Here is a 12,694-nt window from a genome sequence, read left to right as displayed (position 1 = left end):
GTCGCGCGTCACAGCCAATCAGAGCCCGCGCCGGGGCAGCGCCGACCAGTCAGCGGCCGCGGAGCCGCAGCCAACCCGGGCGCGCCGGGGGTAGGGCCGCAGCTGGGCGCAGCTGGGCGCGGAAGCGAGGGGCGTTGGCGCGTCTCCGCCCGCCTCGCTCCGCCCCGGCCAGTGCACTGTGCCCGCCTCACGGAAGGACGGGCCGCGGCGCCTCCCACGTCAGTCTCGTTTTACCGTCCTGTGCAATGGGCCGAGGTCTTCTGCCGCCAGAGCCAGAAACGGGCATTTCTTCAGCACGCACCGTCAAGCGCCTACTGTATGCAAGGAACGCTAGGGCGCCGGGCCAGGGAGCCAGCGCTTGGTGGGCACTTGGACACCAGGGCTCCCTCGTTGGGACCTGTTTCCGCTGGGCCAGCTTACACAGCCCTCCCGCGTGCAGAGGTGCCGAGGACCGTGCGTACACCTGCCGTGTGCCAACTGGTGCCGTGCCCCGGGGAGGAGAAACGCCTGACCCCCGGGAGCTCCCGTTCTCCCGAGGGGGAGGACACTACACTGATGACAGTGACCCTAAGAGTCACTGTAAGATTTGGTGAGCACCGAGTATCTGTCAGGCGCCGGCCCAGGCGCTAGCCGGCTGCATTTCATTTACTCGTACCAACCAGCGATGCCGTCTCTCCAGAGGCCCTTTCTGACCACGTCGCCCAAAGCTGCCCCCTCCTCCGGTCACTGTGACATCACCCTGTTTTGCCTTCACAATGCCGGCCCTGGGCAATGATGAACTTGCAGTTCACATCTCCCCCTCCAGAAATCTAGCCCCTGAGGGCCAGGACTTGCTTTGTTCCCGAGTGAACCCCACAGTCTTGATGAGAGGAGGGCGCACGGTGGGTTCAGGAAACGGTTGCTGAGAGAATTAAGGCTCAGTCACGCACCTGTGCTCCCTCGGCAGGTAAATGACAGGGGCAGGGTCTGGCTGCCTTCAAAATACACAGTTGTTCTCAGAAGTCCACACAGTGTCACCAAGTGGGAGGCACCCTTAGAGGACAAGGAAGGACCCGAGAGGTGCCTGAGGGGAGCAGGGGAGGGAGGTGAGACCTGCTCCCCCGCCCCCGGGGGCCCCCCTCCCGTGCCTCTTGGAGTCTCCATTCTGCCCTGGTTCCCTGAAGGTCTAAGCCCTGGATTCCTCAGCTCCTAGTCACCCCGGTCACCTCAGGTGTGTTTCCTCTGTGTCCCCGCTGTGGGCAGGCCCTGTCCCCAGCCAGGCCCGTGCTCCCTCCCTGCTTCCTTCTCCACCTGACTTCAAGGAAGAAACATTCATTTCGATGGCAGGGACGGACGGGTTGCAGCCCAAGTGCTGGTGAAGTCTGGAGAAACTGGCTCTCCTTGCTGCCGTTTATTGATCCATTTGGATTTTGAACCCAGGAGCTTAAGGGCCGCTAGTCTTAGTGGGGGCTGGGTCTCAGATTTCAGAGGAACGCCCTCCACAGTTCTCTGCATGCACCCCGGACCTCCAGGCAGCCTGGGATGGCTGGTTACCGCTGGCGTCTGGTGTCTGGAGCCCTCCCAAGGGCCGGAACCCAATGGACTGCCTGAGGTCATTCATTCATTCATTCACTCAACACATGTTTATTAAGCACCAACCTGGCCCACGCACTGTTCTTGGGAAATAGCAGGGGACAGGGCCGAGTTTCCGGGGAGGTGGGGGCCAGGGAAGGCCTTATCGAGAAAGTGACATTTGAGCCAAGACCTAAAGGAGCTGAGGGAGCCAGTGGTGCAAATAGCTTGGAACAAATTATTCCAGGCAAAGGCAACAGCAAGAACAATGCTCCTGAGGCAGGAATATGCTGGAACGGCAAGGAGGCCAGTGAGACAGGAGTTAAGTAAGGGGGTGGGTGGGAGGGGTAAGGTCCTCTAGAGAGTGGGGGGGGGGGCAGAGGGCAGATGGGGCAGGACCTTGAAAGGGCCTAGAGAGTCTTCGGTTTTTACTTAAAGTGAGCCGGGCAGTTTCTTTCCTCTGGGGTTTTGAATCCAGGAAGTACATGATGATTTATATTTGAAAAACAATTTTATTAATATATAGGACATTCACATGCTTTGAAAATCAAAATTATATATATCATTTCTTATAATATAATGGAAGCTTTACCTTTCGTCTGGCTTCCTTTGTTTCTGGTCTGGCTTCTTTTACGTTACGTGATGCCTTCAGGCTTCATCCGTGTTGCGGTGCTTCTTTCCTTTTCATGGTTGAATAACATCCCTTCGTGTGCAGAGACCACGATTGGTGTACACAGTCAGTTGGTAGACACTTGAGTTGTTTCCACGTTTTGGCTGCTGTAAGTGCTGCCGCTATGAACATTCATGTACGAATTCGTATACTCTTGGGTATACACCTGGGAGTGGAATTACCGGACCATGCGGTGACTGTGTTTAGTTTTCAGAGGAACCGCCGCACTGTTCCCACGGCAGCCGCACCGTTCACATCCCCGCCAGCAGTTCACGAGGGATCCCGTTGCTCCATCCACATCCTCACCCGCATTTGTCCGCTTCCGTGTTTTTGGTTACACCACCCCAACCAATGGGAACTCACCGTGGTTTTTAGTTTACATTTTCCTAATGATTAATGAGGCCGAGCATCTTTTCATGTGCTGACTGGCCATGCATACATATTTTCGGAGCATCCTTCGGCTCCCTAAAAATTGAGTTGTTCGTATTTGTCTTTGTCGTTGAATCGTAAGTGTTCTTTATATATTCTGGACACTAGGCCAGTCTCAGTATATGATCTGCAAGTATTTTCTCTCATCTGTTGGCTGTTGCTTCACTTTCCTTTTCTTTTTCTTTTCACTTTCACTTTCTTGACTGTGTCCTTAGATAACTCGAAAAGTTTTACTTTTGTCGAAGTCCAATTTATTTCTATTTTTTTTCTTCCTGCTTTCCGTGGCAGGGTTCCTCATTCTTGTTTACAGCTCCTTCCACGCCACTGTGTCGCTGGGCCGTAATTGACTTAACTGGCTGCTCATTGACAGGCACGTGGGTTGCTTCCTGTCTTTGGGTGTTGCGACCTTCTGCATGATGTCATTTGACACGTGACGGTAGACCAGTGGCTTGAAGTGGAATTGCTGTGACAAAGGTTAAATGCCTTTGTTATTTGGGTGGATATAGACACAACTGTCAGTAGGTAGGTAAGTAGATGTCGCCATCGGAATCATAGGCTCATCTCTGCTCCCACCTGCTGCGTGGAAGAGGGGCTGTTTCCCACAGCCTTGCCCGCCCAGTGCAGCTACTGAAGTAGGATTAAAAATTCAGTCCTGCCCTGGATGGCATAGCTCAGTGGATTGAGCTCAGGCTGTGAACCAAAGCATCGCAGGTTCGATTCCCAGCCAGGGCACATGCCTGGGTTGCAGGCCACGGCCCCCAGCAACCACACATTGATGTTTCTCTCTCTCTCTCTCTTTCTTCTTCCCTTCCCTTTCTAAACATAAATAAATACAATCTTAAAAAAAAGAGAAAAAAAATTCAGTCCTTCAGCTCTACTAAGCACAGTATTTCAAGTGCTCATTCACCACAGGTGTCTGGTGGATGGATGATGGGTTGGGCGATGCAGCTAGAGAACAATTCCACCACTGCAGAAAGTCCTGTGGGGCGCCTGTGGTAAAGAATTGGACAGTGACCCTGACTTCATACTTCAACAGGGCTCCTCTGGCCGTGAGTGCGGAGTGGACTCGGGGACCGCGCTGAGGCAAGAGGCCGGGGAGGAGACGACGGGAGTCCAGGTAGGAGGGGGTGGAGGGTCAGACTGGGGAGACTGTGGCGGTGGGAGGAGAGGTGGACTCTGGACGTGTTCTGAAGGTGGGGCAGCCGGGATTTGCTGGTCGATGAGATGTGGGCGTGGGGGCAAGGGAAGAAAGAGGTGGGCCGTGGGAGGAGCCCAGCCTTGGAAGCGTGAAGGCTCCCTGCTGTGCTTCTGAGCCTATGTGGGTCCATTCTCCTTCTGCTTCATAGGTTTACTGCGAGGTTCCCAGTGAGTGTAGCGAGAGGTAGAGCACCTGGCAGGCAGGAGGCCCTGCAGAGATGTTTGTTACCTGCCCCGCTGTTACGCTTGACTGGGACGGTGGTGGGAGGAGACCCACTCCTTCGCCTGACCTTCAAGGCCCTGCAGATCGGGCCCTGCTGACTCTCTAGTTTCCTCTCCCAGTGTCTCCTACTGTTCGGGAGTGCAGGGCCTTTGCACGCGCTGTGCCTGCCTCCTGGTCCGTGCTCTCTCCGGAGAGCCATGCGGCTTGCCTCTTCTCCTCCTTCGGTGTCCGTTCTCCAGCTCCTCCGAGCTCTGAGACTCAGGCTGCAAAGCTGCTGGAGATGGACATCCCTGGGCGGGGGGGGGGGGGGGGGGGGGGGGGGTGGGTGGGGGGTGGTCACAGTGCTGAGGGGCGGAGCCTTCCAGGACTTGCAGTTACAGCAGATCGCCCCATTCATTTCATTGCCAAGTCCTGACTGAGACCTGCGTGGGCCGGGAACCGTGCGAAATGCTGGCAGCACAGCAGCGAACAAGGCAGACGAGGCCCCTGCCCTCGCAGTTGCCACAGGGGCAGAGGGTAAATAGCAGAAAGGGTTAGCTAATGTCAGGTGACATGGACAAATGCTGTGGGAATGAAGTGGGGTGCAGAGGTGGCTGGAGAACGATAGGGGGTACCTCGTTCGTTGGGGGGAAACGGGAGCGGTCGGCACGGGGGATGAGAGCAGAAGTGCGTGGTCGCCAGTAATGACGTTTATGGAGCACTTTGCCGTGCCAGGCCACGCGGTGACCTCGACGGGTCTTCACGTCGCTCCCAAGCACAGTTGCGTAAAACAGCGTTGACTTACTGCTGCTTCTCACAGCCCTGTGCATCGGCCGGTGGTTTCTCGTCTGGTGTCGCTTGGGCTCATTCACGCAGCTTCCTTCAGCGTCCAGCCAGAGGCCGGAAGGCCCCAGGTGGCCTTATTCGTACGTGCGGCGGTGGGTGCTGGCTGTCGGCCGGGGGGGTCTCGATTCTATTCGCAGCCTCTCCCCTTCCAGAAGGACTGGCTTCCTCACAGGGCATTCTCAGGGCAGCACCCACGAATCCTGGTCTCCGACGCCTCATAAAAAGTCACTTCCTCACATGTTACTGATCAAAGCAAGTCAAAGACCAGCCCGAAGCCCTCTCAGTCCCTTGCATCCCATCCCCGTTCCTGGGCCAGTCACTGGCAGGGGGGTGGGAGTACCCTTAGACCCATCAGGGCCTCGCTGGGGCCTGGGGGTGAAGTCACTGCCCTGCGGCGTGTGGGCCGGCTGGTGGGGGGGCGGTGGACGTGGGGACAAAACTGGAGGCAGAGGTGGGGCATCGCTGCTAATATTGGGCGAAATTTCTTTCTAGGCGTTTTACAGCCCCAAACAAATGCCAATGGTCTTCCCGCCTGCCACGCTGACACTGAGCACCCTTTTCCTGGGAGACTCCCGGGCCCACGGCCTGAGTGGGGCCTGGCTCCTGGGCACAGTCACGAGTGGTTTTTCTCTTTAGTGGGAGCAACCCATTAAAACCACGTTTTAAAAACTAGAATAATAGTGTCGCAGGTTCGATTCCCAGTCAGGGTACATGCCTGGGTTGCAGGCCATGACCCGCAGCAACCGCACATTGATGTTTCTCTCTCTCTCTCTCGCTCTATCTCCCTCCCTTCCCTCTCTAAAAATAAATAAATAAAATCTTTAAAAGCAAATAAATAAAAACTAGAATAAAACATAAGCGATGTTTTTTAAAAACCTTTAAAATAATCTCTAGGGTAATTTCAAATTTACAGAAAAGTCGCAAGAATAGTACAGTGAACTTCCATTTCTCCTTCCCACAGCTTCCCTAATTGCCGGCATTTCACTACACTTGGTTGGTTATTCTTTCTCTGTGCAATTTTTCTGAACCATTTAAGAGTCCGTTGTAGATACAATGTCCTTGTACTCGGAAAATGTCAGTGTGCACCCCCTACGAAGGAGGACATTCTCTTGCACAACCACGGGATGGTTTTCAAAATCAGAACATTCAATGTCGATACAATGTTACCATATCATTTCTATTGTCCACATTCAAATCCCTCTAATTGTTTCGATAATGACATGTAGTCCTTATTCTTAACCTGGTGGCCAGCAAGGGCACTGTACCTCTTCCAAGGAGATGAAACATGCGCCGGGCCAAGGAGGAGAGGATCTGTGATATTCACCAGTCTGCCGGGGAAGAATCTGTGCTTGGAAGTCGTCCCAGGCGGGGAACGACTTGGATCCCCAGAGGACATTTGTCAGTGTCTGGAGACTTGTGGTTGTCACACTAGGGGTGGAGACATGCTGCTGGCATCCTGTGGGTAGAGGCCAGGATGCTGCTACTCACCCTACTGTGCGCCAGACAGCCCCCCACCCCACAGAATTCTCTGACCCAAAATGTCCATAGCGCTGAGGGTTCAGGAGCTCTGATCTCTAAGACATTTGGGGAGAGACCCCCTCCCTCTGCTGTGTTTTAGAGCGTCCTGTGGGTTTCTCATTCACGCCTGCAATTCTGTCTCTTCCCAGCTTTTCCCAGCTACCCTGGGAAACCCCGTTCCTACAGGCCCGGGGAGGCCCAGCCAAGGCTGTTAATGATTGTTTTAAACTGGAACCAACCTACATGCCCCATTGGGAGGAGACTGATACAATAAAACAGTGTAGCCACGCTGTGTTCTCGTGGCTCCTGCCTTGGCGCCTCTTGCTCTTCTGTAAAATGGGGCCGAGGAGCTGGGATGGGAAGGGTGCCAGTTATCTGGGGCCCCGCTGCTACTCCGTGACTTATGGTCATGAGTTATGGTCATGACTGCTCCTGACTCATGCACGGCAGACACATCGAAGTTATGTGCTGACACGTTTCCTGGCTTTTATTGGCAGGGGGCTGCCCCGGGATGTCTCCCCATTGGAACACAGGGCAGGGCCCCTGCTGAGTCACCTGCAGCTCAGGGTCCGGCTCATCTTAAAAGCAGCTGCCGTTTCTTCAGTGTCAACTGTACACGAGGCTCAATGCGGAGCCTACAGTGTAACTCTCACAGCTCCCGCGTGGGGTGAGCACCCCTGCTCTCCTGTCTCCATTCTATGAGTGGGGAGCACTGAGGCTCAGGGAAGGAGAGAGCCGGCTTCCAACCCTAAGGTGGGTCACGTTCCAAAGTCCACGCTATTTCCGGTCTGCTGTGCCTCCTCCCACATGTCAGAGAGTGTGTGAGTAGCAGAGAATGAATGGACGGCATATTCACCAGTAATAGAACCCTGAGTTTTAGCGGAAAACAGGATAGCTGTGTTATAAGGACTTGCTGTCGCAGCCTGCCTTGCAGTAGTACAGGACATACGGCTAACTCCGGCCAATAGAGAATGAAAATGGAAATGGCAGGAAAGAGTCTGGTTTGTGCCCTTAGAGGGTCTAACTTCTATTTCCTTTCCTCAACTTCCCACTGGCAGGATTGTAGATATGATGGCAGTGCTCCAGCAGCCACTTTGGACCACGAGCAGGAAACTGCTGGTTGGAGATGGAAGAGCTATAAGATAGAAAGAGTCCAGGTGCCTGACGCCATAAAGCCACCATCCAAACTCAGACAGCTTTTATTCAGATGTTGTGACACAGAAAAATGAACTGTTTTCTTGTCTAGGAGACCTTTGTTATTTGAGCCTTTCTTACGGCATTGAGCCTGCATTTCACCAATGCATTTATTAATTGATTGAATGAATGGGTGATTAAATAACAGAGACAGCAGTCCGACCCAGGTCCACACACATATAAAAGTGTACAAAGACCAAACTCAAGCTGAGGGTGGAGGCATAGTCCAAGCACAGAAGAAACATTCATGGTCGGAGGTAGCCATTTCCAAACCGGGGCTTTCTGTGAGCTTGCTGCGTTTCCCTGGGCGACACGTGCTCTGTGTCTGGGCCCCACACGCCCCGGTCGTAATCCAGGCTTAGCGAGTTCACGAGATCCATGCAGTTTAAAGACATGCAATGCCCTTTACAAGTCCACTTCCGGGACTCCATTCCCAGAGAAATTGCCACCTCGTAGCCCGTGAACACAGGTGCAGCGATGTAGCTTGTGGAACAAACACTTGGAAATATCCTTGGAGGTGATTTACATAAACGACGGCACATTCGTGGTTTGGAGCATAAAGTGCTGACGGTGGTGGCCACGAGGGATTCTCTGCTGACGCTTGTGGCACAAAGGGACACTGTAGCCCAGCAGCCAGGAGCGGGAACTTCCAGAACAAGGGAGGCCCTGGGGAGCTGTGAGGACAGTCTGGGAAGCCACAGAACAGGGAGGGGCGTGGAGGGCAGGCCCAGGCCAGGGGGTCGGCCTGGGTCTGCGTTCCAGCCTCGCCACTTCCTGGCCGGGTGAGCGAGCACAGAGTGCGGGCCTCCCCTGAGCCTCAGTGTCCTGTTCTATAGAACAAGGGTCCTGGGGCCCATCTCGTAGATGTCTGGTGAGGACTCCGTGAGTGATGAGTTATGGGATTATTTATTGAACCAACCCTGGGTACCAGGGATGTCGGTGATGGATTGGGAATTCTGTCTAGGTACGAAGGGTCCCTAGGACCTGGATCCTGCCTTCATGCAGCCTGCAGTCTGGTGGGCAGATGACAATAAAGAGGTAAACATGCCTATAAGGAAAGTTCAGCCCTGGCTGGTGTGGCTCAGTTGGTTGGAGCATCATCCCATAGACTGAAAAGGTTGCAGGTTTGATTCCTGGTCAGGGCACATACCCGGGTTGTGGGTTCAAACCCCAGTAGGGAGCGTGTATGGGAAGGCAATAAAGTCTGTTTCTCTCCCCCCCACCCCCTTCCTCTCTTTCTAAAAGCAGTGAAAATTTGTCCTTGGGTGAGGATTAAAAAAAAAAAAAAGGAAATTTCAGGTGGTGTTGACACTGGGGAGGAACATACAGCGGGAGCGGGACCTGTGTGGGTGGAGGCACCGTGTCTTGGGGAGGGCATCTCCCAGGAGGCCCTGGTGGGGGCCCGGCGGCGTTACATCTCACGTGTGCAGAGCGCATGTGCAAGGCCAGCAAGAGAATCCAGCTCCCCCCCCCCACCCCCACCCCAAGTGCGCAGTAAGTGGTGGATCACGGATCTTAGCTGGCAAAGGAATTCAAGGGCAGATTGGAGTCGATTTCCCGGGCTCCCATGCAGTCACGGAGAGTAAGAGGAGATTCCTGGGGCCCGGTGGGTGGAGAAGGGGCTGCTCCCTGAGCAGAACCCGCTCTGGGAGGCCTCGGGCCTGGGCCTCCGTTCCCTCATTGGGAAAACAGGGTGACAATGCCCGCCTTGTGAGAGCGGGGCATGTCCTGGGCTGGCTGTGCCCCCCCACGACTCATGTGTTGAAGCCCCGGCTCCCAGCACCTCAGAACGCGGCTGTATTTGGAAACAGGGTCTTTATCGTGACCGTCGAAGAGGGGGGGATTTGGACACAGACATGCCCAGAGGAAGACCATGCGAACAGGGGGAGAGGACAGCCACCTGCCAGCCCAGGACAGAGGCCTCAGAAGGAAGCCCCGTGGACACGCTGCTCTCTGACTTCCAGCCTCCAGAACCGAGAAAACGCGGTGCGTTTCTGTGGTGTGAGCCACACAGCCCGTGGTGCTTTGTTCTGGCCACCCGAGCAGCCGGCTCAGGGTGATGGGCGCAGGGCGATGGGCGCAGCAGGCGCACAGGAGGCTCCTGGTGGAGGCTGGAGTCCTTGGCCCGGCCCCGTGGAGCTGCTTAGCTGAGCCTGGGCCTGGCTCATCGTTCCTCCGCAAGACTCCGAGTCGGTCAGTAGTCTCGCGATGACGGAGGTGACTCTGCTGTGGGGCCCACACTGTGCCCCGGGATTGGCCCAGACTTGGGGTCCGGCTCACTTGATTTCTGCCCTCCCCGCTGGTCCGTTGCTCAGTCGACCCGCAGACTTCACGTGGTTCCGCCGTGGCTCTCCTGTAAGCGGTGGCGTGGCTGGTGCGCCAGCTGGGGTCCAGCCTGGGGGGGATGGACGCCGCTCTCGGAGCTTCAGCAGAAGGAACGGCTGCAGGGGAGTGTGTGGGCAGGTGCTGGGAGAGCTAGAACCCTAGTGGGGGCTTCCCGGTGGGAGCCGGAGCCAGGAAGCGGGGGCCTGTTGGGCAGGGACTGGTCCTCTTTGCTCCCAGACCCATTTCCTGCCCTTTCCCTGATCTGCTCTGAGTTACACGGGAGCTGACCCCTGCAGGCTGCGTTTCCCAGGCTCCAGGTCAGCTGACTTCCCAGCGGCCAATGGGAGGCCAGAAGCGGGGGAAGAGGGGGAGACCAGAGTCATTGGACTGCACCCCCAGCAGGGACCGAGTCTCCTCCACGGCTCCAGCTGCCGCGGGACAGTCCACTGTGCTTCTTGCTTGGCTGGGTGACCCCGGCTACTACGGTAACACGACCTGCGCTCCCAGTCCCCCCAGCTTAGTTAGAGGTGGCACTGGCATTCTGTCGCTGCCCGCCTCTGAGCTTCCTTTCAGTCTCTTGCTTGGCTTCTGGGTGCCCCCATCATCTCTGTAACTGCGTCCCTGTTGAGCAGTCTCCCTGTTTAAGTGCCCAGTGGTTTCCAGGGTAAGCAGTGATTGACAGGAGGAGAGACGGTGCGAGAGACCCGGCAACTGCCCCCGCCCCTTTCCCACAGACAAGACCCCAGCAGCCCACAGACCCGGGGAGAGGCAGCCGGGGGGGGGCGGGGGGACCAGGAGGTGGCCCTGGAGTCAGACAGGCCTCGTTTCCTTCTCTCTGTGCCGCTGGTCAGCTCCGTTAAGTGCACCGTCGGGTCACTTCCCCTGCACGGCCTCAATTTCCTTCCCTGTCGGGGCCGGTGGGGGGGGGGCCGTAAGGGTCCTACCCCTCGATTCAGAGCTGTTCCGAGGATTTGATGAGCGGTGGCAGGGAAGGAGCTTAGCCACAGCCTTAAAAAAGAACAGGGGAAAGGAGAGCCCCCATCAGCAGCTAAAAGGCAGACGCCGTTACAGTTCGTGGGGTGCTGGTGTGGGGAGGCAGAGTGGGGGCGCCAGGGCAGCCCCTGGGCCCGTGAGGAGGGAAGCCGTGATGAAGGCCGCCCGGCAGCCCACCCCGGGGAGGAGGAATTGTTCAGGAGACGGTGCCGGGAAACCGGCCCCAAATAAACTGGATCCTCAGCTCACACCGAGAACAGAGGGGGCCTCTGGGCAGAGTAAGACTTCAAGTGCAAGCCTGTAACGTTAGTCGGAGTTGTGCGCGCACGATGGAATACTACTCAGCCCCGAAAAGGAGAACTGCCGACACGTGCCACAACGTGGATGGGCCTTGAGAACACTGTGGTGAATGAAATCAGCCCGCCATGGAAGGACACGTGAGGTGTGGCTGACTCCCGTGAGGTGTGGCGAGGAGTCCGATGCAGAGAGACGGAAAGTAGAGTGACGGTTTCCAGGGCCTGGGGGTGGGGGGTGGTGGCAGGAGGCAGAGATGGGGGTCAGTGTTTCAGGGATGCAGAGTTTTTTCTCGGGGTGCTGGAAAGTTCTGGAGGTGGCCGGTGACGATGGCCGCACAGCACTGTGAGTGCGTTTAATGCTACTACACCGTACCTTAAAAAATGGTGAAAGTGGTACATTTTATGTGATCCACATTTTACCATAATAAAAAAAGAGCCCTGATATAGAAAAGGTATGTAAACCATTAAAAAAAGTTTATTTTGATGACACCCCAATGAAGGGATTCCGGCCAAGGAACACCAGGGCCAAAACGAGCAGACAGCTGTCAGCGTGGGCAGGCCCCGCGGGGTCCGAGGCAGCGGTGCCGAGACTGCGCGGGGACACTAGAGATGAACCGCAGAGCGACGGCAGCCGCCGTGGGGCGGGGTCGGCGGGGGCGAGAGCAGCGTGCAGCAGGGGAAACCCACGGGCCCGGGAAGGAGGCTCGGAAACATTAGCAGTGGGACATGCACTTGGAAAAAGCCAGCAGAGAGAAAGCCTCACACCCAGGAGACTTGTTGGTAAAAATTAAAAAGTTGGACAGCACCCAGATGCAGGTTTCAAAATCTCCACTCTCCAGTATAAGGAATCTGGGCAGAGCTAAGAGAAGGGAAAAATTGAGCCTGGGAACAGCTTGTCCCCGAAAATAAGGGAATGCTCAACGGATAGTGGAGCTATGGTCACATGAAATAATGGACACAGGGGTCAGCGGGAAGGGGGCTCGTGCTGGCCAAGGCCAGGTCAGTCTGAGCACCACAGTCAATGGTGGTGGCGATGGTTTAGAGCCCGTGGAGTAAAAGGAAGCCGTGAGTCCACACTGGGGTAGACAGACCAGCACACAGCAGCACGGGTGTAAGGTGTGTCCACAGACGCTTTGACACTCTTCTTTGGAGGCGGAATCTAATTCACTCCCTCTTGACTGGGGCCAGACTCAGAGATTCGGTTCCGATGGGTGGACTGTGGCGGACGGGATGCGGTGGCCAGGGAAGGAGGTCCTCAGGGCCCGTGCTTCCTTCCCGCCCTCTCCGGTCCCCTGCTCCGGGGGAAGACGTGTCACGAGGACACGCAAGCAGCCCTCAGAAGGGGCCCACGTGCCCGGCCCCGAGCGGTCCAGTACAGCAGCCACTAGCCACCCGTGGCTGTCGGGCACGTGCCGTGCGCCTGGTCCAGACTGGAATGTGCCGTGTTACGTAGACGCTGAGAGGTCAACGCTC

General features: G+C 56.2%; 1 long non-coding RNA gene across 1 annotated transcript; it reads left to right on the top strand.

Moving 5' to 3' along the window:
* The first annotated feature begins 41 nt into the window (after positions 1–41).
* LOC123814736 lies at positions 42–4,218 on the top strand. Its single transcript, XR_006784979.1, has 3 exons — positions 42–946; positions 3,687–3,767; positions 3,997–4,218. It is a non-coding gene; the product is annotated as an uncharacterized LOC123814736 (long non-coding RNA).
* Positions 4,219–12,694: the final 8,476 nt, after the last annotated feature.

Source organism: Phyllostomus hastatus, unplaced genomic scaffold (assembly GCF_019186645.2).
Source record: "Phyllostomus hastatus isolate PE091 unplaced genomic scaffold, TTU_PhHast_1.1 phas_contig_17, whole genome shotgun sequence".
NCBI lineage: Eukaryota > Metazoa > Chordata > Mammalia > Chiroptera > Phyllostomidae > Phyllostomus > Phyllostomus hastatus.
Note: the sequence above shows the minus strand (reverse complement) of the source record. Positions and strands in the feature narration are given on the sequence as shown.